Source organism: Lontra canadensis, unplaced genomic scaffold (genome assembly GCF_010015895.1).
Source record: "Lontra canadensis isolate GAN:19392208 unplaced genomic scaffold, GSC_riverotter_1.0 scaffold2, whole genome shotgun sequence".
Lineage (NCBI taxonomy): Eukaryota > Metazoa > Chordata > Mammalia > Carnivora > Mustelidae > Lontra > Lontra canadensis.
Genome location: NW_022630996.1, coordinates 14,427,105 through 14,443,852, shown reverse-complemented (window position 1 = coordinate 14,443,852; position 16,748 = coordinate 14,427,105). Strand labels below are relative to the sequence as shown.

General features: G+C 46.5%; 1 long non-coding RNA gene across 1 annotated transcript in view; it reads right to left on the bottom strand.

The window, feature by feature from the left end:
* The window catches only part of LOC116874463, a 57,395-nt gene that overhangs the window by 12,337 nt on the left and 28,310 nt on the right, over positions 1-16,748 (bottom strand). The window contains exon 2 of the long non-coding RNA XR_004384002.1: positions 6,468-6,525. This is a non-coding gene — a long non-coding RNA (uncharacterized LOC116874463). The remainder of the gene's footprint in view (positions 1-6,467; positions 6,526-16,748) is intronic.

The following is a 16,748-nucleotide window of genomic DNA, read 5'->3' as shown; positions in this document are numbered from 1 at the left end:
GTTAATAAATAAATAATAGTAAAAATAACAACCACCTGCATGGGATCATTTTGTTTGCTGAGGGGAGCTGCCCCATGCCCCTGAGAATGCACGAATTAGGGGTGTTGTTCTCTAGGTTGTGAAGGGGTACACACAGCCAGAAACACCTGGAACTTCCCAGGGAGCCGCTGTTAGGAAAGGAAGCAGGTCCAGGTGGAAAAGTTATCACACACAGGCTTCGTGCTCACGGAGGCACAGACAGCGTCTCTCTTCCTTTCCCACCTGTGCACACATAAGGCTGCACCCCTAGTCTAGCAGAGGGGAGAAACAGAGCACCAGGTACAGGACTAGGCGGTGATCTCTGGGACACTTATGCTAAGACACATGCTTTCCAAGGAGTGTGTTAAAAAGCAAAAGACAAAGAAGACTGAGGTTTAATACCCATTTTTGAAAATTATTCAAGTGAAAGAAACCCTATGACCAGGTATATATATATATATCCATCCCAGTACCCTTTATTTTGCCATATTATTTGTCAATTATACCTCAATAAAGGTTAAAAAAAAATCCCATTAAAACTTCTGGTGGAGTAAGTACTGTCTCCATGTCAGGATCAGTTCTGCCTCTTAATAGCTCTGTGGCCTTGTACAAGCCACGGGGAACTCACTTTCCTTATCTGTAAATGGAAAAGGTTAAGGTAAATGTCCTCTAAACTTCCTTTCACTTACAAATTCACAAGCTTTATTTTATTTTCCAACTTATTTTCCCCTTCCAAGATCTTTGATCTTAATCCTACATTAATTTTGCCTTAAAAGGAAAAAAAAAAATGGGGATAGGTGGGGAGGGGAGCCAGGAAGGCTTGTCAGGACAGATTCTCTCATGAACTTCCTGCTTTACCCTGGACATTCACAGTTTTAAGAATAAGCAAGAAACAGGGGCGCCTGGGTGGCTCAGTGGGTTAAAGCCTCTGCCTTCAGCTCGGGTTGTGATCCCAGGGTCCTGGGACTGAGCCTCGCATTGGGGAGGGGGGGGGGGTCCCTGCTCAGCAGGGAGCCTGCTTCCCTCTCTCTCTCTGCCTGCCTCTCTGCCTACTTGTGCTCTATTCAAATAAATAAATAAAAATCTTAAAAAAAAATTTTTTAATTTAAAAAAAGAATAAGCAAGAAACATAATGAACTCCCCATGTATTAATTCTAAACACCTGGCAATATCTGCGACATATTTTAAATTATAGAGATATTCCTCTTTTCATAATTACATATTGGGCCACTTCTAAATCCAACAACAGCTCTTTGCCCTCCAGAAAACAAAGAATCCTAAAGCAAAAACTAAATGAGAAAATAAGTTATGATTAACTATGGTATTGTTTCTTCCCCAGTAAGGTGGTCAATGGAAAACTGGGTGTAGATATATATTTATTTGCCCCTTCAATGAGAGGTGCTGGATTTACCTTCTTCCAATTATTGGTGTAGACACACCCAAAATCCTGAAATCCTCTGGAATCTGTCTGCTTTAAATTTCCTACTGCGATAGCAAGATATACCACGTAGTCAGGGTACTCAGGAAATATATTCAGATATTCACACTGAGAGAGTGGTGCAGGGGAGGGAGAATCTCAAGCAGACTCCCCGGTGAGCAGGGAGCCTGATGGGGGGCTCTGGCTCACAATCCTGAAACCATGACCCATGCTGAAACCAAGAGTGGGACGCTCAACCGACTGAGCCACCCAGGAGCCCCGGAGTTACACTTTCTAATTCTATTAAATCCCCTTTTCTTTCAGTAAGTGGCATTTTCCTTTCTGGCTATCCCAGCTCATCAACAACATAAAACAAAAAGCTTTTTCTGAAGCTTTATGTAAGCAACATCATTCTGAGCCAACTAGCATTCAGGCACTGGCGATGGCTCATTCCCGCCGGGGGGTTAGGTAACTGCGGTCTTTCACCACTAGCCTCCCTGAGCTTCCTTATAACGTGCACATTCTGCAGAACTGGGAGGACGGGGCGGGGGGGGGGTGTCTCTGGGTGATGGGCATTAAGGAGGGCACATGACGGAATGAGTACCGGGTGTTACACAACACTGATGAGTCACTGACCTTCACCTCTGAAACTAATAATACATTATGTATATAACATATAAATTAACTGAATTTAAAGAAAAAGGAATAAGACTGGGATGACAGTAATATTTATCTACCCTCATGCTCCACACCCAATGCTTGGCACACAGGGGACACTGAATGCTAGAAACGCTGTTGTTTTGTCATATAAACGGTCCCCCAAAATACAGACTAGATCTAAACAAATCCATCCCTGACTGTAATAAGCACAAGGAAAAGAATGTACTGAGAGTGTCACTGAGTAGCTCCGAAGGTAGCAACAACAGAGGCAAGTAGGTACCACGCACTTACAGGAGGCCACGCAGTTCACGTCCCTTGTTTCAGGACAACAGCCACAGAATTGGACCGAAGCCCTGAACTTCAAACCTCGCAAACCCATACCACCCTTTGTTCCCTCTCTTAACTGTTCACGTCTTCTGTTTCTTCTACTCATGCTTTTGGAAGAAGTGCTTGGCTACCAGACGTGACTTCTCGCACTCTTCCTGATCATTCTAGGTGCCCTGATAAAAGGAGTAATGGTTTCTATTTTCACTTCAGGTTCCCCTCTCAGAACAGGAATAAAGGAAGATGGCCAGAAAAACTGGGTACGTAGGAAATTTTTTTTAAAAATATGAGCTATTCTTCTGGCTTGGGGTTTTAAACTCAGAGTATTTTATGTTCCCAAACACTGTTTCTGTATCTGCCATAATTTGTGCCCCTGAACCATTAATAACATTCTTTTCGGCCATTCGCTGCAGCCAGTACGATCTTGCTCGGAACAGTCCATCTTCTACAATGGAGGGGAGAAGAGAACAGTGGGGGGGCGACCAGACTTTAGCTCCCTCTCTGCACACTCTCACAGCTCTTGTTTAAAGGGACCGATGTACACATTTTGGTGTTTTTTACCGGCTTCCAGGCATGCACAGTGTACTAGAAGTAGAGATGGAGAGAAAACTGGAGTATGTTGTCCTCCTTTATTATCTACGCCCTTAGAAACAGTCCTCAAAAACGGGTAGATATTAGTTTTGTTTAAAAGAACCACACTAGGGGCGCCTGGGTGGCTCAGTGGGTTAAAGCCTCTGCCTTCGGCTCACGTCATGATCTCAGGGTCCTGGGATTGAGCCCCGCATCGGGCTCTCTGTTCAGCAGGGAGCCTGCTTCTCCCTCTTTCTGCCTGCCTCTCTGCCTACTTGTGATCTCTGTCTGTCAAATAAATAAATAAAATCTTAAAAAAAGAACCACACTTTGTGGGGTGCCTGGGTGGCTCATAGGTTAAGCATTCAACTCCTGATTTTGGCTCAGGTCATGATCTCAGTGTCGTGATCTCAGTGTCATGAGATCAGGCCCCACATCGAGCCCCACGTGGAGCCCAGAGAGCTCTGCACTGGGTGTGGAGACTGCTGAAGATTCACTCTCTCCCTCACCCCCTGCCCAGCTCGTGTGCATGCTTTCCCTCTCACTCTCTAAAAAAAATAAAAAAGTAAAAAAAGTGAAGAACCACTTTGTACATTAAAATCTTTAAGATTTCTTTACAAATAAACGTGCCTCTGATCTCAACAATAAAAATTTTGCTAAAATAAGCATTGCACGGGAGTCCCCATGAGGGGCGCCTGGGTGGCTCAGTAGGTTAAAGCCTCTGCCTTCGGCTTAGGTCATGATCTCAGGGTCCTGGGATCGAGCCCCACATCAGGTTCTCTGCTCAGCAGGGAGTCTGCTTCCCTCTCTCTCTCTCTGCCTGCCTCTCTGCCTACTTGTGATCTGTCTCCCTCTGTCAAATAAATAAAATCTTAAAAAAAAAAAGAAAAAGAAGTCACTATGATATTCTAATTCGGACTTCAAAATAAAGCAGCAACAGATTTTAGATTCCTGTTTTCCAGCACTAGATTTCTAACTACAACCAAATGTATCGCCCATTTAACAAACCAAGCTGCAAACCTAAACCATTTAAAACTTAAGTTCTTAACTATCCTGGAAGAGTGCATTATCATTTCCAAGAGTTTTAAATGGATCTTGGCTTACTGGAAGTTTTACTAAACTATCCATTTGTGGTCCCGTTAGGAACACATGAAGGGAAGGAATCTAGTTCTACCATGAAGTCCTCTTCCCCATGAGGCATCAGCTTCTGACTGGGTGATGGGCTATGAATACTTTTCAGTTCATTAGACGTGGAGCTGGAGAGTCTAAGAATGCTGCAGGGGGCTAGGGGAGTGACTGCGGTGTGTTCCAATATACCTGTGCACAGGTATGCGCAGCTTACCTGTGAATCATGAAAGCTTAAGGTCCTAAAAATGGCAACTTGATAGACTTCAGAATGGAAAAACGCTGCAACTCTACATCTGAGCCAGCAGGTGTCTCTCTGCAGCCCACGACGCCAACCAAAGAGAACAGGACACAGAAGACCCCCGCCCCACTGTAATTCTGTGATCCTGCGAACCACAGAAGAGCATGAACTGTGAGAGGAGACCGCCAGAAAAGGCAGGTTTCTGAGAAACTGAATATGGGGATCTAAGCAGATACAGGAATTAATGAAAAGTGTTACCTTTTGAAAATTACATTTACTAGGCAGGATCTAATAGCACAGAGCCATCTGTTTCAGTCAAAATGGTAAAATCATTCTCGGCTCTTGGTCAGGAGAGGAAGGTCCAAGTTCAAAGAGCACTGAGAAGTGAATGGTACGTGAAAAACAGAACACAAGCTTAGTTACAAAAGGAAGGAGAGGGGCGCGCCTGGGGGCCTCAGCGGGTTGAGCGGCCGACTTAATTTTGCTTCGGGTCACAATCTCGAGGTCCTGGGATCGCTGTCCCCGACCTGGAGTTGGGCTCAGCACTGACTCTGAGTTTCTTCCCCGCTATACTCACACACGCTCTCTTGCTCTAAAAATAAATAAATGAATTTAATAATTAAAAAAAAAAAAGAACAAAAGGAAGGAGAGAGTTTTGCATATAAAGAACTAAAATAAGGCAAGTCTGAGGGAGTATTTAGGGTAACAGAGACTTGTGCAAGTTACTACAGAACATGGAAAAGGAGAAAACACGTGCCCCTGCCGCTGGTCTAAGTACCCCTGACCGGTAGTATATGGAACTTATTCTGTAAGTAATCAGGAGCAACAGAGATGAAAGCAGCAAGAAAAAAGAGAAAAAAGGAAAAAAGGAAATTGTATCACAGCTCCCAACAGCACAGGTATTATTCTGGGAAACCATACATCCCCAGATACAAATGTGTGTGCTGGGTCCTCATGTGACACCCAACTCCTTCCTGGGGGCTTTCAGTACAGAGGTCTGGGAGCCACGACCTATGGAGTGCAGCACTAGCGCCCACCTCTTTCAAGGTGACAATGCTATCTGTAACACCTCCAAACAGAAAAGCAACTTCCAGGGACACCTGGGTGGCAGAGTCAGTTAAGCACCTGACTCTTGATTTCCGGCCAGGTCATGATCTCGGGCTCATGACACTGAGCCCCACGTCGGGCTCCACCTCAGCTCAGAGTCTACTTAAGATTCTCCCTCCCTCTGCCCCTCCCCCACCTCATAAATAAATAAATAAATCTTTAAAAAAGGAAAAAAAAAAAAAAAGGTAACTCCCAAAGGTAATATCCCAAAATCCCAGAAGGGAAATGTGACAAAACATAAATGACAGAGTACTTCAAGTCAACTACATAAGTTGTGGGGAAGGGGATGCAGTGTGAACGCCACTTAGAGAAACTTCTAATTTGACCTAATCAGACTGGGGGCCCCACTCCCGGCATCTCCTCTGGGTCCCGAACCAAGCTGGAGTGTTGAGGGAGAGAAGCTGGGGGGAGACAGGAGAGTTGAACTGAGAGGGAAGGTGAGATACAGATCAGGAGACCCAAGCCTCCCCAGAACACGGCAGAAAGGCAGAAATTGTGCAGCTCCAGAGAGCTGGACACAGGGGAAGACAAAGGTGAGAGGTGAACTTTGCAATCTCATTCCCCAAATGACAAGGAGCTGTTTCTTTAAGAATTTTTTTAAAAGCTTGTTTTGCTCAAAACGGAAATGGATTTGACACTGAAAAGGTCATCATGAATGAATGCTCAAAATCAAAGATGAACGGGTGCTCAAACACTCTGGGTGCTGCTCAAAGATGAAGACAGCAAGTTTCTCAGGCCAGCGTTCACAGGTCCCACAGAATTTACCAGTGATGGAAAAAAGAAAACAATTTGCCAATGATGGTCCCAATGGCTTCAGGAGCAGAGGGTTTGTTTTTGTGGGGTACTTTTTTGGTTGGATGCCTGGTCTGTTTGGGGCTCAGGCACATTTAAAAGAACTTCTCAAGAGCAAACACGTGTTTCACAATGTGCCAGGTACTCTTGTAACGACTTCACAAATACGACGGGTGACTGTATACACAACCCCTGCTCATTTCAGCTACCTACCTGTTCAGTGGCTCACTCTGTTCCATGGGAAAGTGCCGCTGTTTCTTCCACTTTTCTCCTGAGAAAGATGAGGAAAACACAGTGAGAAGTCATAAAAGCATACATGTGTTGCATATCATTGTTTGACATCTTTTGAACTCAGGAGCACCCAAAGGGCTTCCTGACACCTTAGTCAATTACTTCAGCTGCGTCGTTTTCCGGAGTCACCAGGTAGAACCATTAAGATGGTATCACCGTACATTTAGATAATAGATTTGGAAAACAGATATGGTTTATGGTTTCAAAGGAAATCAACATGCCGTATTAAAAAGTTAGATGCAGGGGCACCTGGGTGGCTCAGTGGGTTAAGCCTCTGCCTTCGGCTCAGGTCATGATCCCAGGGTCCTGGGATCAAGCCCCACATCGGGCTCCCTGCTCTGCAGGGAGCCTGCTTCCTCCTCTCTCTCTACCTGCCTCTCTGCCTACTTGCGATCTCTGTTGTCAAATAAATAAATAAAATCTTAAAAAAAAAAAAAAGATGCATAGGGAAACAATTTAGAACAAGTTTCTCCTTGACTCTGAATCCTTCTACATTTATTATGCCTTTTCAAACTACATTCCCTCTCAAATTCTTTTTTTTCGGTGGGCAGCACCTTTCTGTGAGCAGGGCGGTGGGGGGGTGGGGAATAATTGTGGTTCTAAGGGCAAAAACAACTGGTGCTATAGTGATCAGAGATTTACTTTTTTTTTTTTAGCTTTTATTTATTTACTTGACACAGAAAGGATGCACAAGTAGGGGCAGCAGCGGCAGAGAAGTAGGCTCCCCACTGAGCAGGGAGCCTGACACAGGGCTGGATCCCAGGACCCCGGGACCATGACCCGAGCCCAACGCAGCTGCTTCACCGACTGAGCCACCCAGGCGCCCCATATCACAGATTTACTTAATTTTTTTTTAATGACAATGGGAAAGCAATCATCAAAAAAGAGGGTACTGCCTAGGGAAGGTGGCTGCTGAGAACATTGTCACCAGATGACATTTACCTCTGGGAATTCAGGACTGTCTTTCAAATCTCTTGCATCCAAAAGTCTATCTCACTACATTTCTAGAAATGAATCCAGTACTGATTCAAGCTAACAAAGCTCATAAAAGACTGATACCTTTATATTCACATACAATGAAAACCGTCATTGCCAGTCTGGACACTTGCTCCATCCAGCTTGACCAATATATTTACATTTCTCTAGTCAACAGGTATTTCCTGAAATCCCAGGTCCAGGCAACTTATAGGCAGGTGAAAGGTCAAGCCAAATCAACTGAAGCTTGTTCAGCAAACATATCAGAGCAATCATAACCTCGAAGCTAATGGCCTCCAACACTCTCCCCTCCAGATAAGTGTTCTCCTATCTCCTGTACCACATCGCCCTAGTCCAGGCTCCATCAACCGTCTCCTGGACAAACTCAAGATACTCCCACGCACTCCCAGCTTCCACACTTTCCCTTCCAGACCATTAACCACAGTGTGTCCCAGGTTTACATCCAAAGATAGAAAATAGCTCATGGCCCAGCCTGACTCAAACCCCTTCAGTGCTGTACACTGGGCTCATAATAAAGGCCCAAAAAGCTGCCCGGAAGGCCTCACGCTGGCCCCGCGCACCTGCCCAGCTTCCTTCAGCACCACTCGCCCTGCCACCTTCATTCACTGCAGCCACACTGGTCTACTTTCACTCTCTTGGATGTGCACAGTCCCTCCGCACCTCAGGGATTTTGCATACCTCATTTCCTCTGCCTGGAAATTAATACAGTATTCTGCCCCTCCCCCCCTCAAAGCACACACTTGCCTAGTAACTGGCAGATCCTACCTTGAATGTGATCTGACCTCAAGACTGGGACAAATTCTTCTATTTAAAGCTCCCACACCATCTTGATCTCCTTAGTAGCACTTACCAATAACAGCTTATAATCCCACACGTATGTGATTATTTATGCGTATTTCTCCCATTAGAGTAGTAAGAAGCTCCATGCAGGTGGACGCCGGGCTCAGTCTACAAGCACATTCCACAAGAGTGGACATGCAAGAGAGGTTTTATCAAAGGAAGAAGAATGGCTTTGGGCTGTAAGAACCTGCTGTATCTATCAGCACAACAGGAACCATTCTGCCAGGTAGACTATATGGCTTCCCTGACTGGCTCCATCCTCCCCAGGGTGTCCTCCCACCCCTGCAACAGCAATAATCACATGGACACTGTCTACACTCACTTCAGTAACACTACTGCTACCTTGACTTCCATTGCCACAATAAATCTTGCGATACTAAAAGACAACTAGCACAAAGTTCAAGATACATTTGGGTAGCGACTCCGCACAGAGGACTTGTGGCAGTGGGTTACTTAGGAACGCTATAAACAAAAGGGAAAACATAAATTGTGGCCAAAGGAAGCCCTCGATGAGACAACACCGGCAAACAAATACACAGGCACACACGCGTGCACACGAACACCCTAAGCGCAGCCCTTGGAGGAGGGGGGCACCAAGGCTGAGTGTGCGTGGGATCCTGCCACAAGGACTGGTAGCAAGGAAGTGTGAAGACTCCTGAAGAAGGCCCCAGATACTGCTCTTCTGCTTCCTCCCCAGGCCCTGGTGCACAGGGGACCTGCTATGTACTGTGTGAGTCTCCCATTTGCCTTACAAATCAACAATTAGCCGGCATTTCCTAACATACTACATACAATGCTTTCAATGGCTCACAGCTGTGCTTAATATTTTAAAGATGTTCTCCTAACATTTCAGTCCTCTTATGTGATGTGAATGAGAACAGTACTGGTGGGAAGAAGTCCCACAATGCCCTTGGATCTAAATTCACGTCTAGTCATGGCGCTGCAAAGGGGGGACTTCACTCAGTCATTTCACAAACACGATGCTCCTCGAATAAGCCAGTCACTCACTGTTCTAGGTGCTATGAACACAAGACGAACAAGACAAAATCCCTTCTTCTCAAGGAAGTAATACTCTAGGAGGAACCAAACAATGAACACATACTAAGTAAAACATAAAATATGTCCAGTGGAGAAGGGTGGGAAGGGGAGATTAAATTTTAAATAGGGTAGTCAAGGAAATCCTCAATGAGAAACTGACATATGAACGAAGTCCTAAAGAAAGTTTGGGAAGGAGTTATATAGATAAATTGAGAAACACAGTGCCAGACCCGAGAAATCAGCAAGTACAAAGGCCCTGAGGCAGAAGTGTGGCCGGTCTGAACTGGGATATGCAAGGGAGATGGTAATAGGATAGGGGGTCAGAGAGGTAAGCGATGGGACTCTTAAGGCCCTATAGGCCTTGGGCTTTTATTCTGAGAGCCCTAGAACACAACTGAGATGTCTGGGGCAGAGGTGAATATGATCTGGATGCTCTGGTGAAGACAGAATGAAGAGAAAGCAAGAGGGAGACAGCAAGTCCAGTTAGTGGGCTCCTGAAATAATCCAGGCAAGAGTGCAGCCAGCCTCTAATCTAGAACAGAGGGGTGACAGGGCTTCTAAAAAAGAATCTGATGGATTCTCCAGGGTCCTTGAAGGAAGTGCCCTGGGATTTAACTTTAACTCCTGCAAGGACTGATTCTAGTCTTAATCCTTTTCTCACTAAGAGGGTTTTTTGGTTTTAATTCTTCCTTTCATAAAAGAAAACTCAGTGGATGTTTATCTATATTCAAGTAACATACAGTCATCACAGACAGTGGGGAAAAAAACCAAATACAAAAAAAAAAATCTTTGCATCACTTGATGAAAGAACACCAAACAGACATACTTTTAAAAACCAGACTTGGGTCAGTATGATCTAACCCTGACATTTGTCAGCTGTACCAGTCTGAGTTCAAACCAGGAAAAAAAAAAAAAAAAAAAAAAAAAAACGCTTGGCTACATCACTGAGGAAGCCACACTTTTTTTTTTTTGCAGACTTTTTCCCTGACAAACCCATGATGATCACGTGATATAAAGTAAAAAGTGGACATGATGAATTCCTAGAATTTTTTTTTGAAAATTTTAAGTAAGTACTCTTTTTATTCTCTCCTCTTTGGTTAAGGGTACGGTGGGGTGGGAGGGAGCAAGGCCCAGCTGTTGGCATGGAAACCATTCTGCCCCCGGGCAGAGAAGCAGCGCTAGGCTGGCAGTCAGCAAGCCAGGGGCCAGCACCCGTGCAGTAAACAAACCCCTGCCCATCCCTAAACAGGGCGCCGAGGTTTGGTCAAACGCTGTCAGGGGGCCTGGTCTCTAGCTGCAAACAAAATTAAACTCTTGACTGCCAGCATTTAACACCTACAGCTCATATGCCTCATGTGTTCAGCTTTTCTCGAAGTGTGCAGGTGACTCTCTCCCCGCCAATCCACTACTGTCAGGGCCCCTCTAAAGCAGCCCCCTTCCATTGGTGAGGCACACAGGGATTGCCTGGGCGTCTGTTCACATGCAGATTCAGTCTTGCTACCTCTGGGTGGGGGCTGGAGATGCTGCATGCGCTTCTAGTAGGCTCCCCAGTGGTGTTGCCCCTGCGGCTGGTCTGTGGCCCACAGGCTGAGAACGCAGTGGTCCAGTATTTACCGTCCTGTCTCCATCCCCGCTGCCTTCCATTTCCTTTGTAAGTACCAGTGACAGAGCCTGAGACATGGCCCTTCATCGTGGGGGATAATGAAATCTCAGCAACAAGCAGCCTTCCCGAGGTATCGTTTGGTAACGGATCTGATCGGAAACTCCCGTCTGACCAACCGTGTAAGGTTCTCTTTCTCTTCTCCCTCCCCTTCACTCATCCCCTTTCCACGCGGAGGAAGGGTCCCCACAAAGGACCATGGCTGTAGGTAGGCTACAGGCTTCGGCGTGAGGTGAGGGTGTGGAAGAACCGAAATTGCTCAACATTTTCCAACACGTCCGTTTTTAGTGAAGACACTAATCCACAGACAATGTGGCACTGGCTGAGAACGCACAAAATTCTCCTCATGAGGGGCGGGGAGGGGAGGGTGGCCTGGGCTGCTTCAGGTATCGGCACTACTGGTTTCTAGAACAAGCCCTAGAGGGCGCTTCCACAGGACCCCATCCCTCCACCTGCTGGTGGTCTCCTGGGGTGTACACAGGGGTAACACACACGGCCGGATAGCTCCTTCGGAAGATAACTGGTATTTCCTAATCACAGATAATTCATGTGAAAGTATAACCCAAGCCAGAGCACGCCCCTCTCAGCCCTGAGCCCTGAGCTAGTATTTGAGTGCATCCTCTAATTTTTATTACCATTTCACAGGTATGTATTTCTTTATTAGTCTGTTTCTAAATCAGAAGATCATAGTGGTGAGATTGTTTAAAAAAAAAAAAAAAGATACTTTCTGTAGCGTAAGAATCCCCTGTACATGTGTGAAAAAGGCCTACTTGTTTCTCTGAAACCTGAAGATGACCAAAAGGAGACAAGGCTGTGGGAAAAAGGAGACCATAGGGACCAGGGATGCAGAGGAGAGGGGGACTCACAGCCCCGAGTGCACCCCCCTCCACAGTCAGGGATCCTGTAAAAAGCCCCGGGGGAAGAAACCGGGCAGAAAGGGGTCACCGGACAGGAGGGTACGGGGGCAGTGACCGCCCGGAGATCTCCCGCATCAATCCAGGAGATGGCAGTCACTGGTCTGCAGACTCTGAAAGGATGAACCAGAATTGTCGTTGCTTATATTAAGGAAACAAACTATTCACCAAAATCTCTTAGAAGGGATAAATGAAGGTATACACAGCTTGGAGCAAGATTTAAAGAAGCAAAATATCACTTACATACAAAGGCGTGTGGCAAAGAACAGACCGGCTCATTCCACGCTGCTGCTGCAGCTTAAACCCAACGTGAGAGAGAAAAGAGATCAAACTTGGCACAATATAAGGCAAAACTTCCTAACACAACACACTTCTCGGCCATGTTTCTGTTTTGGCCAAGTAGTGAGCTCCTGTTGAGACGGAGACAGCCTCATCCTGCCCCCCAGCTGCTCCCCACTTTTGTACACCAGGAAACTTCCTGCAAACGCCCTCTGCTGTGCACGCCCAGACCAAGCGGCCTCTGCGGGCAGCATCCCAGGGACTTACCTGTGTACCTGCAGCGCCGACCACAGCGGCCACACCCAGTGTGCCGGTGAAAACTGAAGGAAGGCAGAGGACAGGGGAGGAGGTGAAGAGAAGCCACTGCTCAAATTATTATCTGTTAGGTTTATCATAGAAGGACTTCTGATACTGAGAGGAAAAGCAGTCTGCATGAACCTATTCTATGGAGAAAGACGTGAATTACTGTGACATTCCTAAGGCATATCATTTTACGTATTTTTTAAAAGATTTTATTTATTTATTTATTTGAAAGAGAGAGAGGGAGGGAGGGAGAGCAAGAGGGAAAACCAGGCTCCCCACTGAGTAGAGTGTCCAACACAGGGCTTGATCCCAGGATCCGAAGATCATGACCTGAGCCAAAGGCAGACGCTTAACCGACCAGCTAAGCCACCCAGGTGCCCCTATGTTTTAATCTAATTATTCTTTAATCTAGTAATTGTCTAGAAATAGTCTTCAAAATTTGTTTTTGCTTATGTACGTAAGTGCACATATGTACTTACTATTTAATAATAAAAATAATTTCCTTATAAGTAAGTGCACATATGTACTTACTATTTAATAATAAAAATAATTCCTTATAATAAAAATAATTTCCTTATAGTCCCCGTGCATAGAGGGGGTCTCTATCCCTGCCTGCAAGAACCAACACATAAAAAAAGAATCTTTCATAGTTACTCAGAAACCCACAAAAAATGGTCCAGGGTATTACCCTAAAGTTTGGAATAAATCTATCATTAAAGCAGGTACAGAGGCCACGACTGGCAAAACACCTCAGCAATACTTTATAGGTGTTTCTGTTTAAATTCTGCATACCAGAAAGCAAATGATGTCGTCAAACTTTCCCTAATTCATGCAAGCCTTTACCTTAATTACCAATAAATACAAAAAGGGAATTTCTCCCTGCCGCCTTTTTTTAAAAGATTTACTTACTCACCTAAGAGAGAGAGCAAGAGATCACACATGCATACGCAGGAAGTTAGAGAGAGAATCCCAAGCAGGCTCCACATCCAGCAGGAAGCCTGACACAAGGCTCAATCCCGGGACCCTGAGATCATGACTAGAACCAAAACCGAGAGTCAGACACCCAACCAAGCCACCGAGGCACCCCACAGATAAAGGAAATTTCATTTCACCTACTATTCTTGTTTTCTTAAGAATCTTCACCCAAGGGATGCCTGGGAGGCTCGGCTGGTTAAGCATCTGCCTTTGGCTCAGGTCATGATCCCAGGATCCTGGAACCGAGCCCCGCATCAGGCTCCTTGTTCAGTGGGGAGCCTGCTTCACCCTCTGCCTGCTGCTCCCCCCGCTTATGCACTTTCTCTCTGACAAATAAATAAAATATTAAAAAAAAAAAAGAATCTTCATCCAAGTTAACTGACTTCTTACCCTACCACTGGCAATACTCAAAAACACGACAAGTCCATGCTCTGTGGTCACTTACAGAACCACAGAGCATGGACACAGGTCACTTACAGGACACTGACTGGGACTTCTCAGCGGAGTGACAGACAGGTGAATATATCTGGGAACTACGGAAGGGTTGCTAATAACAATAATTATCATCCGGAAAGATTTCCATAATCTGCACCACACCTTTCTCAAAAGAACACATGACAACAGGTAAACGCACACCTGAGACCAGAAAACTGTCCCACAAAGCCCAGCTCTGCATCAACATGGCCCTGGGATCGAGTGTCCTCCCTCCTCCTCCTCCTCCCTCACAGAAAGCCCCAAACACATCCCCATCCTCACCTCCCCGGCATCCCGCTGCCTTCAGTCCCACTGTATTTCCTGTGGTGCTGCCCCGGGTGGGGAGAGGATGGTTTTCGGACTCCGCAGGTGCCACATGGGCAATCCAGGCGGCTCTGGGACCAAGGCCTGACAAAGTGGCCGCAGCCTCCTCCTAGAGGGTGGGGGGCCGCCCCATGTCCTTTATTACGGAGGGAAGCACCGTGGACCTTCTCCGTAACGAGAACCTTAGAAGCTGGTGAAGGTCTTTAGTTCAACTCATGAGGCTGAAAAAAGAGCTCTGAGATACAGATTTCAGAGGCATTCGCCCAAGTTTTCTGGCCTGACATGGAGTCACATGATAGGATAAAGTTCTTCCGGCGGTTCTTTTTTTTACGGAATGTCCTAGATTTGTGAAGTGGAAAAAGGCAGGGTGGCGCGGCAAGCGGGCCAGATGCTGATTTCATCATATCGGCTCTCCAGTGGCAGTGAGATGCGGCTTGGTGCCGGGTGACGGGGGGACGCGGGTGTGTCCCCAGGCCAGGGTGCCCGTGCAGAGCCCCGGGGACCGCAGCGCCCAACCAGCACACAGGCTGAGTGACAGGATGTCTGGTGGTTACTCTTGATCTGGGGCCGCTCGCAGATAGGGTGTCATTTTCAAAACAAGACTGTTTTACTTTTAATTTTGCCAGTTCTTCCTTACAACTTGAGCAAACGAGAGGGGAAATAAGCAGCAGCATCGCACGTGGCTTTCTGCGGCCTCGGCCGTTCCTCATCCAGCCACGGCAGAGAAGCACGCTTCTCCTTCGGTGGGCTCATCAGGAGTCTGGCTGCTGATGGCAAAGCCCCCCAGGAGCCAGTCCTCCATGTGGAAGCCTGGTTAGGTAACTAGAAAGAACTGACCCAGGACCTAACTAGAAAGAACTGACCCAGGACCTACCTACCTCTACAAGAGGGCTGCATTCCATAAGCTGAGACAGAAACAGGGGAAAAGGAAGGACTCATTCCTGAGAGTTCCCCAAGTCCCGCGTGGTTTCTCTCGCAGGCGCTGCTGGGCACAGAGTGACTATTCTGGTCAAGTCACTTTCTGAGCTCAGCTCTGCCCCAGGAGACTTCCCCGGGCCTGAGAAGCCCTCCTTGCACCGCATGCCGGACTGCCTCCCACAGGAGAGGGCCTGATGCACGCCTGTTCTCATACTCAGGAACTCAGAGCAGACCTGCTCTACCAACAGCACTTCACCAGGACAAGGGATGAAGTGCCACATAGAATAAAAAGAAAATCCAAACAATACAGGAACCAATAACTGAAGGTCACACAGACCCCATGTCACAGGCACCAGCCTCGCCCACGTACCCAGGATGCAGACAGCAGGCACCCGTAGGTAGAAGCACCCGCAATAGGTCCCCGTGCATAGAGGGGGTCTCTATCCCTGCCTGCAAGAACCAACAGAACATTCCAGGGCACTTCCAGGAGGGCCCTGCTGCAGACCCTGAAACTGGGACACCACACAGGGAGCCTACAGTTCATCAGCAAGACGTTGTACACTGTGTCCCTGGGCTTGGGAGAAATGAGCACCAGTGAGATACCAGAGGACAACTACGAAGCCAAACTTGAGAAAACAAACCAACGGGGCTGGGGGGGCGGGTGCTCCCCTAGAGTTGGGAAACAAAGAACATGAAAGACGAAAATGTTTGTTTCTCTATTTCTCCCACTGAGAATGGAAAGCAGTGACCAGGAAGCACTGGTAAGGCGGAGGGAGGGGGATGACCCCAGTCTCAAGTAGGAACAGGGAGTTCACATAAGCCTGGGTGTGTACTTGCTTCCACTCCCGCCCACCCACGGTTTCTGGGGCAAACAAATTCTTGGCTAAGCAGGTATGTGTGGGAGGCCTGATTTATTTTCCAACCAGTAGAGCTTTGCCCAGAATTACTTAATCAGAAAATTTCAAGGTCATACATTCAAATATAATGCTATATGGCCTTACAAAAGAAGGAACTCGGGGATTTGTGGAGCAGGAGGGTGGGAATGTGAATGTGGGAAAGGTGGGCTTACTCATCACGTTTTGATTTAGCTTCTTAACCACTCTTCCTTTACAGCTACTCTGTATTCTCAGAAAATAGAAAAACTGGAAAAATGCATAGCTGAAAGAAGTAACAGCTGATCTTCAGTTAATGCTTACTCTGTGGCAGGCCCAATTCTAAATGTTCTGTATGCATTCACTTATTTGACCTTCGGCAATCCTTTGAGGTGAGTACTAGTTATCATTAAAATCTGTATTTACAGATGCTTACAGAGGTTAAGTGACTTGCCCAAGGACCAACAGTCACCAATAGTCGCACTGTGCACTGGGGTGCTCTGTACGATACTCCCCCCTCTCCGTGTTCTGTTCTTCCGGCCCTCAAAAAGGCAAAATTGTAACAAGAACTCTTTTCCGTTATGGTATATCTAATTAACCATCCCCTTCC